General features: G+C 36.7%; 1 protein-coding gene across 17 annotated transcripts in view; it reads left to right on the plus strand.

Moving 5' to 3' along the window:
* MEF2A (myocyte enhancer factor 2A) overlaps positions 1-12,483 on the plus strand; it is a 166,395-nt gene that overhangs the window by 100,195 nt on the left and 53,717 nt on the right. The window lies entirely within an intron of this gene.

The following is a 12,483-nucleotide window of genomic DNA, read 5'->3' on the forward strand; positions in this document are numbered from 1 at the left end:
TTGTGTCGTCTTTGATTTCCTTCATTAGCATCTTATACTTTTCAGAATACAGGTCTTTTGTCTCTGTAGGTAGGTTTATTCCTAGGTATTTTTTTTCTTTTTGATGTGATGGTAAATGGGATTGTTTCCCTAATTACTCTTTCTGATTTTTCATTGTTAGTGTATAGAAATGCATTAGATTTCTGTTTATTAATTTTCTATCTTGCAACTTTGCCAAATCCATTGATGAGCTGTAACAGTTTTCTGGTAGTGTCTTTTGGATTTTCTATGTATAATACCATGTCATCTGCAAACAGTGATAGTTTTACTTCTTCCTTTCCTTATTGGATTCCTTTTATTTCTTTTTCCACTCTGATTGCCATGGCTAGGACTTCCAAAACTATGTTGAATAAAAGTGAGAGTGGACATTGTATCGTTCCTGATCTTAGCAGGATGTTTTTTAGCTTTTCACTTTTAAGAATGATATTAGCTGGGTGTGTGTCATATATTGCCTTCATTATGTTGAGGCACGTTCCCTTTATGCCCACTATTTCAGAAATAGGTGTTGAATTCTGTCAAAAGCTTTTTCTTTGTCTGTCGGGAGATCCTATGGTTTTTATTCTTCATCTTGTTAATGTGGTGTATCACACTGATTGATTTGTGGATATTGAAAAATCCTTGCATCCCTGTGATAAATCACACTTGATCAGGGTGTATGAATCTTTTACTATATTGTTAGATTCAGTTTGCTAGTGTTTTGTTGAGGATTTTTGCATCAGTATTCATCAGTGATATTAGCTTGTAGTTTTCTTTTTGTGTGCTATCTTTGTCCAGTTTTGGTATTAGGGTAGTGGTACCATAGAATGTGGTCTCATAGAATGTTTGGGAGTATTCCTTCATCTGAAACTTTTTTGCAATAGTTTCAGAAGGGTGGGTGTTAACTATTCTCTAAATTTTTTGTAGAATTCACCTGTGAAGCCATCTGATCCTGGACTTCTGTTTGTTGGAAGTTTTTAAATTACAGTTTCAGTTTCAGTACTTGTGACTGGTTTGTTTATCTTTTCTATTTCTTCCTGATTTTAGTCTTCCTAAAAATTTGTCCATTTTTTCTAGGTTGTCCATTTTATTGGCATATAGTTGCTGTAGTAGTCTTTTATGATCCTTTGTATTTCTGTGATGTCCATTGTAACTTCTCCTTTTTCATTTCTAATTTTATTGATTTGAATCCTCTATCTCTTTTTCGTGATGAATCTGGCTAAGGATTTATCAACACTGCTGATCTTTTCAAAAAGAACCAGCTTTTAGTTTCCTTGGTTTATTTTTTATTTTCTTCTCTATTTCATTGATTTCTGCTCTGATCTTTATTATTCCTCTCCTAGTACCAACTTTGGGTTTTGTTGCTTTAAGTGTAATGTTAGGTTGTTTATTTGAGATTTTTCTTATTTCCTTGGGTAAGCTTGTGTTGCTCTAGACTTCCCTCTTAGAACTGCTTTTGCTGCATCCCAGGGATTTTGAATTGTTGTGTCTTAGTTGTCATTTTTCTCTAGGTATTTCTTATTTCCTCTTTGATTTCTTTAGTGGTCCATTGGTTGTTTAGTAGCATATTGTTTAATGTCCATGTGTTTGTGTTTTTTGTGCAGGTTTGGTGTTTTTTTTTTTTTTTTGTCGTTGATTTCTGGTCTTAGTCTGTCATGGTTGGAAAAGATGCTTGATATAATTTCAGTTTTAAATTTACCAAGGCTTGATTTGTGGCCCAGAATGTTATCTATCTGATATAATGTTCTGTATGCTCTTGAAAAGAATGTGTATTCTGCTGCTTTTGTGTACAGTGTTCTATAAATATCTATTAGGTCCATCTGATCTAATGCAGCATTTGGGGCCTATGTTCCCTTGTTGATTTTCTGTCTGGATGATCTGTTCATGGCTGTAAGTGGGGTGTTAAAGTCCCCCACTATTATTACGTTATTGTCAATTTCTCCTTTTATGGCTTTTAGCAGTTGCCTTATATATTGAGGTGCTTCCATTTTGGGTGCATATATATTTACAATTGTTATGTATTATTCTTGGATTGATCTTTTGATCATTATGTAATGTTCTTTGTCTCTTGTAAACGTCTTTATTTTAAAGTCTATTGTGCTTGATATGAGTGTTGAATATCAAGCATCCTTTTGATTTTTGTATGCATGGATTATCTTCTTCCATCTTCTTACTTTCAGACTGTATATGTTCCTAGAACTGAAGTGGGTCTCTTGTAGAGAGCATATGTATATGTTCCTTGTGTTTGTATCCATTCAGCCCTTCTGTGTCTTTTGGTTGGAGCTTTTTATTCTTTTACATTTAAGGCAGTTATTGATGTGTATGTTCTTATTGCCATTTTGTTAATTGCTTTAGATTTGCTTTCGTTGGTTGTTTTGTGTTTTTGGTTTTTTTAGCTTTTTTAAGTGGATTTTTTATTTTGGTTATTGTGTTTTTCATTTCTACTTGTGTAAGTTTTAGATCTATTTCCTTGTTAAACATTTCTTGTAATTTATATAATGTTTAAGGAAATGTTTGTATGATTGATTTATGAATGTTTTGCCTAGGAGATTTATGGTATCATGTCTTATGTTTACATCTTTAAGCCATTTTGAGTTTATTTTTGTGCATAGTGTGAGGGTGTGTTCTACTTTCATTGATTTGCATGTGGCTGTCCAGTTTTCCCAGCACCACTTGCTAAAGAGACTGTATTTTTCCCATTTTATATTCTTGTCTCCTTTGTCAAAGCTGAATTTTGACCATAAGTGTCTGGGTTTATTTCTGGTTTCTCTATTCTGTTTCATTGGTCTGTATGTCATAGGTAATTTGATAGGGATCACGTTAGATCTGTAGATTGCTTTGTGTAGTATAACAACCATTTTAACAGTATTATTTCTTCTAGTCCATAGAATATTTCTCCATTTCTTTGGATCCTCTTTAATTTCCTTTATTAATGCTTTATAGTTCTCAGTGTTATAAGTCTTTCATCTTGGTCAGGTTTATTTCTAGGTATTTTATACATCATACTTTTTCTTAATTGAGGTATTAAAAAATTTAAGAGTACATCATTTGTGAAAAGGAAATTTTTATAATTTGGCCATAATGTGAATATGATAAAAGTCATTTTATAAATAATCTGTTCAATATTATCTCCTTTAATACAGTATTTTAAATTAAAATATTTTTCCTTAAAAGCAGTTCATTTATCTTGCAAAAGTGACTAAATGACCAAATTATTGTGAAAAGGAGTTTATGTGTTAATAAAAGGTTTGGAGGGCGTTCCCTTTGTGGCTCAGTGGAAATGATCTGACTAGTATCCATGAAGATGCAGGTTTGATCCCTGGCCCCGCTCAGTGGGTCAAGGCTCAGTATTGCTGTGAGCTGTGGTGTAGGTCACAGCTGCAGCTTAGATCTGGTGTGGCTGTGGCTGTGGCTAGTGGCTACAGCTCCTATTTGACCCCTAACTTGGGAACTTCCATATGCTGTGGTGCGGCCCTAAAAAGACTAAAAAAAAAAAAACAAAAACAAAACAAAACAAAAAAACCAAAAAAAAAACCCCAAAACAAAAAACCCTCTGTCTAGTTTATTACTTCATTTAATTGATAAGGAAGCTGGGGTCCAAACAAAGTAAAGGACTTGTCCAGGGTCATATCAGTACAAAATGACAAACCAAGACAAATAATATTGTCTTGAAGATCTTGGGTCTTGCTCAGAAGGACTGTGGATGGATCCTTGGAGGCAAAGACTTTGTTAAAGAGTGTTAGTATTCTTCCCAGTCGCTCTTCGCAGGTCTATCACATAGCTTAATAATCTAAAAAACTGAGCTAAAAGCAGTGTTGCTCAGTGTTAATTCGTTATGATACCCTTAAAAATCTGTTAAATTTTACCCAAAGCTAGTAGGCACAAAAGCATACATTATGTTTAAGTGGAAATAAAGCTCAAGATGGAAGAGGATGTGATTTTCTTCACTCTGTAACACCAGAAGTGATGCCTTTATTTCCATATCTCACTTTCTTCCAAATCTTTTCCCAGTATATATTACTTCTAACTTACAGAAGTAAACAGACTTTAAAAGAAAAAAGGACATATGTTTCTGGTGTAATGCAATTTATGAATCCTAAAAAATGTCATAGACTGCAGAACCTCTGCAACTTTGTGTTTTAAACACCAACACAAACTAAAAAATAGTCAAAAACATAGTTTCAATTCTTCAGTGAGGCCTCTTAGTGTAGCTACTGGCTTCCACTGTGGGTATAGTAAATTTACAAAATAATTACATAAATGGAGATGCTGGCAACACTTGAATTAGGATGGAGATACTAGGTCTTAGGACAGTACATATGGCAATGTAGCAATGAGCCATGGGGGTAAGGGACTACCATTAAAGTGGCATGAGAACCAGCAACAAGGCTGTGTACTACTCTGAAGGCCTCATTTTAAATTTCCATATAGAGCTTTATTTTTTCTTGCTGAAGCTTGTAAGGCTGTTTCCTCTTTCCTGGTTCCCGTTTCCTAGGAAAAATCACCAGTGAACCAAAGTGACTTATTATACTGACATCATTTTCTATTTGTCAGTTTCATATAATAATCTGCATTCCAGAATATATTATAGTAGAGCAGGCTATTGTTCAGTCATAGAAGGGTTTTTTTTTTCTCCCTTAATGTCATGTTCATTAGCTTATGTTATCTGAATAAATGGCTGCTATATAAAATAAAATTTTTCAGACAGAAGAAGTCGTATTCTTTTTCTAGTTTCTTTTGTGGTATAAAGAAAGTTGCTTTCCTAGATTCTATTGGCTTTTGCTTCATATAGTTCTGTTCATCGGTAGTCTTAACATATATGGATATGGGACTCAATAGGTATAAATTCCAATGTGATGATTATTTACATTGTTTATTGTAGTAAACATTTCTGAAGTTTTTAGTAACCTGTATAAATGATAAATGCTTTCACACTGCTAGGTATCTTTATAAATCATTGCCCCAGATATCTTTCATTATCATGTGAAATTGAATGCTCAGTGAGGCAACTTTGTATTACTAGTGTTATAGATATATCTGAGATTAAATTTGTCTTCCTTTTATTAATATGTAATTCACAGACCATAAAATTCACCATTTTAGATTATACAGTTCATTGGGGTATAGAACATTTCACAAGTTTGTGTAACCACAGACACTAATTCCAGAACATTTTAATCAATCCAAAAAGAAACTTGGTACCCACTAACAATCACTCCCCCCCACCACCCCCGCCACATCCTGGCAGCCTCTAATATACGTTATGTGTTTATGGATTTGCCTGTTCTGGCAAAATTATACAATTTGTTTTGGCAGAATTATACAATATGTTTTCTTTTGTAACTGGTTTCTTTGATTCAGCAGAATGTTTTAAAGGTTCATTCATATTGTAGCATGTATTAGTACTTCATTCCATGGCTAAGTAATATTTCCTTGTATGGATATACCACATTTTTTTATCCATTCATCAGTTGAGGAACATTGGATGGATTCTACTTTTTTTTTTTTTTTTAAAGTCCAAGAACTACACTTTATTTTTTTATTTTTTATTTTTTTTTTGTCTTTTTGCGATTTCTTTGGGCCGCTCCTGTGGCATATGGAGGTTCCCAGGCTAGGGGTCGAATCGGAGCTGTAGCCACTGGCCTACGCCAGAGCCACAGCAACACGGGATCCGAGCCGCATCTGCAACCTACACCATAGCTCACGGCAACGCCGGATCGTTAACCCACTGAGCAAGGGCAGGGACCGAACCCGCAACCTCATGGTTCCTAGTTGGATTCGTTAACCACTGTGCCACGATGGGAACTCCTGGATTCTACTTTTTGACTGTTGTGAAAATGCACCAATCGAGCTTGTGTACATTTTTGTATGGAAGTAGTTTCAATTTCTTGGGTTTCTCACCACAAGTGAAATTTGCTGGTAGCTCCATGTTTCTTTTGGGGGAAGTTGGTGGTGGTACTCTGTGGGAAATGTGGAATTCTCTTTTACATTTAACTTTAAAAAAAAAATCATTAAAAAACAATTTTAAGGAAGTCATTAGAAAATATTTGGGGGTTCCCACTGTGGCACAGGGGGTTAAGAATGTGACTGTAGAAGCTTGTGCTGCAGAGGTGCTGGTTTGATCCCTAGTCTGACACAGTGGATTAAAGGATCTGTCATTGCCACAACTGTGGCTCAGTATCAATCCCTAGCTGAGGAACGTCCATATGCTGTGGGTGTGGCCATTTAATAAAGAGGAAGGAAGGAAAAGAAGGGAAATGAAGAAAAATACTTGACTCATTTGTTCCTTAAAATGTTGATTTTTTTGTTTGTTTTTTAATTTCAGTAATATTGGGCCAAGTTATCTCTTGGACCAATTCTTCAGTTAGGGACAACTAAAAATGCTAAAAGAATTGTACAAAAACTGTGTTCTGCCATCAAAGAATTGTTAAGGAATATGCCAGGTCAAAATCTAGGAAAAGGTTAGACCTAAAAGATAAAGAATGTTTAAAGCTCTGGCTACCCTGAATCACTTGCCCATCTATATAAAAGAGTTGAAAAACTAAGCGTCAGATTTTAGTGGATTCAGAGGCAAAGGGACAGTTATTATTTCTCAGTTTCTGAGTCTAATAGACTGAGAACTATCAGGTTCCCAGGCTAGGGGTCAAATCGGAGCTGTAGCCGATGGGATGTCAGGAAGAGGGAATCCCACTGCCTTTTCCTTACTTGAAAGGATTGCAAGGAAAGTTCTTTTGTACTGAACAGATGGGGCAAAGGGAAGAAGAAAAGTAAGAAAACTTATCTCTAAGAGGTTGTAAAATAAGTACCAGCATTGTGCAGATTCGCAGGCAAAGTCGTATAACACAAGAAGTCCAAGAAAATTAGTGCCCTAGTTACCTGGATAAAACAAAAATATAGCCTTTTTGAAGAAATGCACCTTATTGTAGGCATGAAAAATCTTCAAGTAAGGTTTTGAAGCCATTGAGCATCCATCATACAGAGATGACCAAACATAAAAGAAAACAAGGCACCAGTAAGCAAACTGCAGCAAGAAATTACAGAAAGTGACATGTAAATATTTCAGATACTATTTTTATTATGCATAGATTATAAGCAATTTCACTTTCTGTGTTTTAATTTCTTAAAAGCATGCAAATATCTGCATGAATTAGGAAATTATAAAAGAAGTGATAGAGCAGGCTTGAAAATAATAAAATACTTCTAGAAACAAAAAAGAAACACAGTAGCCAAAACTAAAAAATCAGTAGACATATTGGAGGTAAATTTGACACAGCTAAAGAGAGAATTTGTGAACTGAAAGATAGAAGAAATTATCTAGAATTCAGCACAAAGTGATGAAAAGGTGGAAGATACCCAGATAAGTTTTTTTTTCTTTTTATTTTATTACTCGAATGAATTTATCACATCTGTATTTGTATAATGATCATAACAATCCAGTTTCACAGGATTTCCATCCCATAACCTAAGCACATCCCCCCGCCCCCCAAACTGTCTCCTCCAGAGACCGTAAGTTTTTCAATGTCTGTGAGTCAGCATTTGTTCTGCAAAGAAGTTCAGTCTGTCCTTTTTTCAGATTCCACATGTCAGTGAAAGCATTTGATGTTGGTGTCTCATTGTATGGCTGACTTCACTTAGCATGATAATTTCTAGGTCCATCCATGTTGCTAAAAATGCTGTTATTTCTTTCCTTTCAATGGCTTGAGTAATATTCCATTGTGTATATGTACCACATCTTCTGGATCCACTCCTCTGTCAATGGACATTTAGGTTGTTTCCATGTCTTGGATATTGCAGAGGGTGCTGCAATGAACATTAGCGTACATGTGTCTTTGCAAGTCATGGTTTTCTCTGGATAAATGCCCAGGAGTGGGATTGCTGGATCAAATGGTAGTTTTATGTTTAGTTTTCTGAGGAATCTCCAACTGCTTTCCACAGTGGTTGCACCAATTTACAATCCCACCAACAGTGTAAAAGGGTTCCTTTTTCTCCACACCCTCTCCAGCACGTCTTGTTTGTAGACTTTTTGATGATGGCCATTCTGGCTGGTGTAAGGTGGTACCTCAGAGTGGTTTTGATTTGCATTTCTCTAATAATGAGTGATGTTGAACATCTTTTCATGTGTTTTTTGGCCATCCATATGTCTTCTTTGGAGAATTGTCTGTTTAGATCTTCTGCCCATTTTTTGATGGGGTTGTGTGTGTGTTTTTTTTTTTTTTGGAATTGAGCAGTAGGAGGTGTTAATAAATTTTGGAGATGAATCCCTTGTCAGTTGATTCACTTGCAAAGATTTTCTCCCATTCTGTGGGTTGTCTTTTTGTGTTGTTTAGGGTTTCCTTTGCTGTGCAGAAACTTTGAAGTTTGATTAGGTCCCATTTGTTTATTTTTGTTTCTATTGTCAATACTCTTAAGAGGTGGATCTGAGAAGATGTTGCTGTTGTTTATGTCAAAGAGGGTTTGGCCTATGTTCTCCTCTAAGAGTTTTGTAGAGTCTGGTCTTATATCTATGCCTTTAATCCATTTTGAGTTTATTTTTGTGTATGGTGTTAGGGAGTGTTCTCATTTCATTCTTTTCCATGTGGCTGTCTAGTTTTCCCAGCACCACGTATTGAACAAGCTGTCCTTTCTCCATTGTATATTCTTGGCTCCTTTGTCATAGATGAGTTGGCTGTAGGTGCATGGGTTTAATTCTGGGCTTTCTATCCTGTTCCACTGATCTGTATTTCTGTCTTTGTGCCAATACCATACGGGTTTCATTGACTGTTGCTTTGTAGTATAGTCTGAAGTCAGAGACCCTGATTCCTCCAGCTCCATTTTTCTTTTTCAGGATGTCTTTGGCTATTCTGGGTCTTTTGTGCTTCCAAGTAAACTTTAGAATATTTTGTTTAAGTTCTGCGAAAAATGTCCTTGGTAATTTGATAGGGATTGCATTGAATCTGTAGATTGCCTTAGGTAGTATAGTCATTTTGATAATATTAAAACTCTTCCAATCCACGAGCATGGTATATCTTTCCATCTATTTGTGTCATCTTTGATTTCTTTCATCAGTGGCTTATAGTTTTCAGAGTACAGGTCTTTTGTCTCTTTAGGTAGGTTTATTCCTAGGTATTTTATTCTTTTGGATGGGATGGTAAATGAGATTACTTCCCTAATTTCTCTTTCTGCTCTTTCATTGTTAGTGTATAGAAATGCCGTCAATTTCTGTGTATTAATTTTGTATCCTGCGACTTTGCCAAATTCATGGATGAGCTCTAACAGTTTTCTGGTAGAGTCTTTAGGATCCTCTAGGTATAGTATCATGTCCTCTGCAAATAGTGATAGTTTTACTTCTTCTTTTCCAATTTGGATTCCTTTTATCTCTTTTACTTCTCTGATTGCCGTGGCTATGACTTCCAAAACTATGTTGAATAGTGGTGGCGAGAGCAGACATCCTTGTCTTGTTCTTTATCTCATTGGGAATTCTTTCACCTTTTCACCATTGAGAATGATGTTCACTGTGGGTTTGTCATATATGGCCTTTATTATGTTGAGGTAGTTTCCTGCTTTGCCCACTTTCTGAAGGGTTTTTATCGGAAATGGGTGTTGGATTTTGTCAAAGGCTTTTTCCGCATCTATTGAGAGGATCATATGGTTTTTATTCTTCAGTTTGTTACTGTGGTGTTTCACACTGATAGATTTGTGGATATTGAAGAACCCTTGCATCCCTGGGATAAATCCCACTTGATCATGATGTACAATCCTTTTAATGTATTATTGGATGCGGTTTGCTAGTATTTTGTTGAGGATTTTTGCATCGATGTTCATCAGTGAAATTGGCCTGTAGTTTTCTTTTTTGTGATATCTTTGTCTGGTTTTGGTATGAGGGTGATGGTAGCTTCATAATATGAGTTTGGGAGTATCCCTTCCTCTGCAATTTTTTGAAATAGTTTCAGAAGGATAGGTGTTAGCACTTCTCTAAATGTTTGATAGAATTTGCCTGTGAAGCCATCTGGTCCTGGACTTTTGTTTGTTGGAATTTTAAAATCACATTTTCAATTTCAGTTCTTGTGATTGGTCCATTCATCTTTTCTATTTCATCTTGGTTTAGTCTTGGAAGATTGTACTTTTCTAAGAATTTGTCCATTTCTTCCAGGTTTTCTGTTTTATTTATTTAGTTGCATATAGTAGTCTCTTACGATCCTTTGTATTTCTGTGATGTTAGTTGTTGCTTCTTCTTTTTCATTGCTAATTTTATTGAGTCCTCTCTTTTTTGCTTGATAAGTCTGGCTAAGGGTTTATCAATTTTGTTGATCTTTTCAAAGAACCAGTTTTTTGTTTCATTGATCTTTTCTATGGTTTTCTTCATTTCTATTTCATTGATTTCTGCTCTGATCTTTATGATTTCTTTCCTTCTACTAACTTTAGGTCTTGTCTGTTCTTCACTCTCGAGCTGCTTTAAATGTAAAGGTAGCTTTTTTTTGTCTTTTTTTTTATTTGAGCTTTTTCTTGTTTCCTGAGGTGGGCTTGTATTCCTGAAACTTTCCTCTTAGAATGGCTTTGCTGCATCCCATAGGTTTTGGAGTGTCCAGTTTATTTCCAATGTCTTGCATCATCTTCAGCATCAACAATCTAAAGTCTTTTTCCTGGAGGCTGAGAATCTCCTCCTGGCTTAGCTGATTTTCTGGGGTTTTCCCTTTCTCCCTTATCTGAGTTATAGTTCTCTTGTCTTTTCATTTTGATAGGTTTTTGGTGTGGTGACCTTTTTTACAGATAATAGAGTTGTAGCCTCTCTTACTTTGGGTGTCTGCCATCCTTGTGGTATGGGGGCTTGGTGTAGGCTTCCTGCTGGGAGGGGCTGATACCTGCCCACTGATAGGTGGAGCTGATTCTAATCCCTCTGGTGGGTGGGGCTTAGTCTCTGGATGGGATTAGAGGCAGCTGTGTGCCTGAGGCGTCTTTAGGTTGCCTGTTTACTGAGGGGCAGGGCTTGATCCCCCCTGGATTGTTGTTTGCCCTGGGGCTTCTCAGTGCTGACTGATGGGTGGGGCCAGACTTTCCCAAAATGGCCACCTCCAGAGAAAGGCATGCTGCTGAATATTCCTGAGAGCTTTGCTTTCAGTTTCCTTCCCTCACAACAAGCCACATTCACCCCTGTTTTCCCAGGATGTCCTCCAAGAACTGCAGTCAGATTTGACCCAGATTCCTATGGAGACCTTGCTCTGTCCTGGGACCCAGTGCACGTGAATGTCCGTGTGCGCCTTTTAAGAATGGGGTCTCTGTTTACCCCAGTCCTGTGGAGCTCCTGTGCACAAGCCCCACTGGCCTTCAATGCCAGATGCTCCAGGGGCTCTTTCTCCCCAGTGCCAGATCCCCACCCTTGACAGTTTGATGTGTGGCTCAGAACTCTCACTCCTATAGGTGAGTCTCTGTGAACCAGTTAGTTTCCAGTCTATGGGGCTTCCCACCCAGGAGGTATGGGGGTTGTTCATATTGTGAAATCGCCCCTTCGGACCTCTTGATATGACCTCCTCTTTTTCTTCTGAAGTAAGTTATCTTTTTTAAGGTTTCTGGTCCATTAGGTTGAAGATTGCTTAGCATTTAGTTGTGAATTTTGTTGTTTTTAGGAGAGAATTTGAGCTCCAGTCCTTCTATTCTGCCATCTTATTCCCATCCTACCCAGAGAAGTTGAGAGAAAAGGAGGACTGGTTAGAAATTCTAGCCTATATTAATTGGTATTCCAGGAGAGAAAAGAGAGAGAATGGGGCAGAGGCTGTATTTGAAGAGATAATGACAGAATTTTCAAAGATCAGTGAGAGTCCACAGTCCTCAGATTTAAGAAGCCCAACAAATCCCAGGCAGAATTAAAAACTTTTAAATCTATATATAGACATATCATAGTGGAACTGCAGAAAACAAAAGACATAGAGAAAAACAGATTATCTTCAAAGGAGAGCTGATCAGTTCTAAACAATAGCAAATGAAATCTGTAGTTGGTGAAATGTTATTCTAAATGTAGTAGCGAAAGGAAAATTGAAATCCAACCTACAATTGTATATCTAGAGAAAGTATCTTCAAAAGCGCAAAACACCTGTGTATCAACTTTGCAATTAAAACATCTCAGGCTTTTGAAGAAGGGGTCTGAACCAAGTAAGTGACTGCTGTGGTAATAAAGCAGTCTTCCAGGGAAGATCATATGACAAGCTTTGTGTGGACCATGGCCTGTGTCTCTTTTATTAGAATATCAGAACTTAGGGTGCTGTCAATAAGTTTTTTGGATTAAAGAAAAAAAAAAGGATAAAGTAAATGAAGTCATTTGTACAGTTTAAACACACACACATACAAGAGGATAGTGAAGAACCAAGAGCCAGGGCTTTTGAAGATGTACTTTCCTGACCTCAGAGTGCACTGGGAGCCAACTCAGTCAAAGTACTCATTTATATGTGGAGGTCTACAGCAGAGTTACCTTTCCCATGGGTACATTGATACTGTTGG

This window comes from Phacochoerus africanus, chromosome 2 (assembly GCF_016906955.1).
Source record: "Phacochoerus africanus isolate WHEZ1 chromosome 2, ROS_Pafr_v1, whole genome shotgun sequence".
Classification (NCBI taxonomy): domain Eukaryota; kingdom Metazoa; phylum Chordata; class Mammalia; order Artiodactyla; family Suidae; genus Phacochoerus; species Phacochoerus africanus.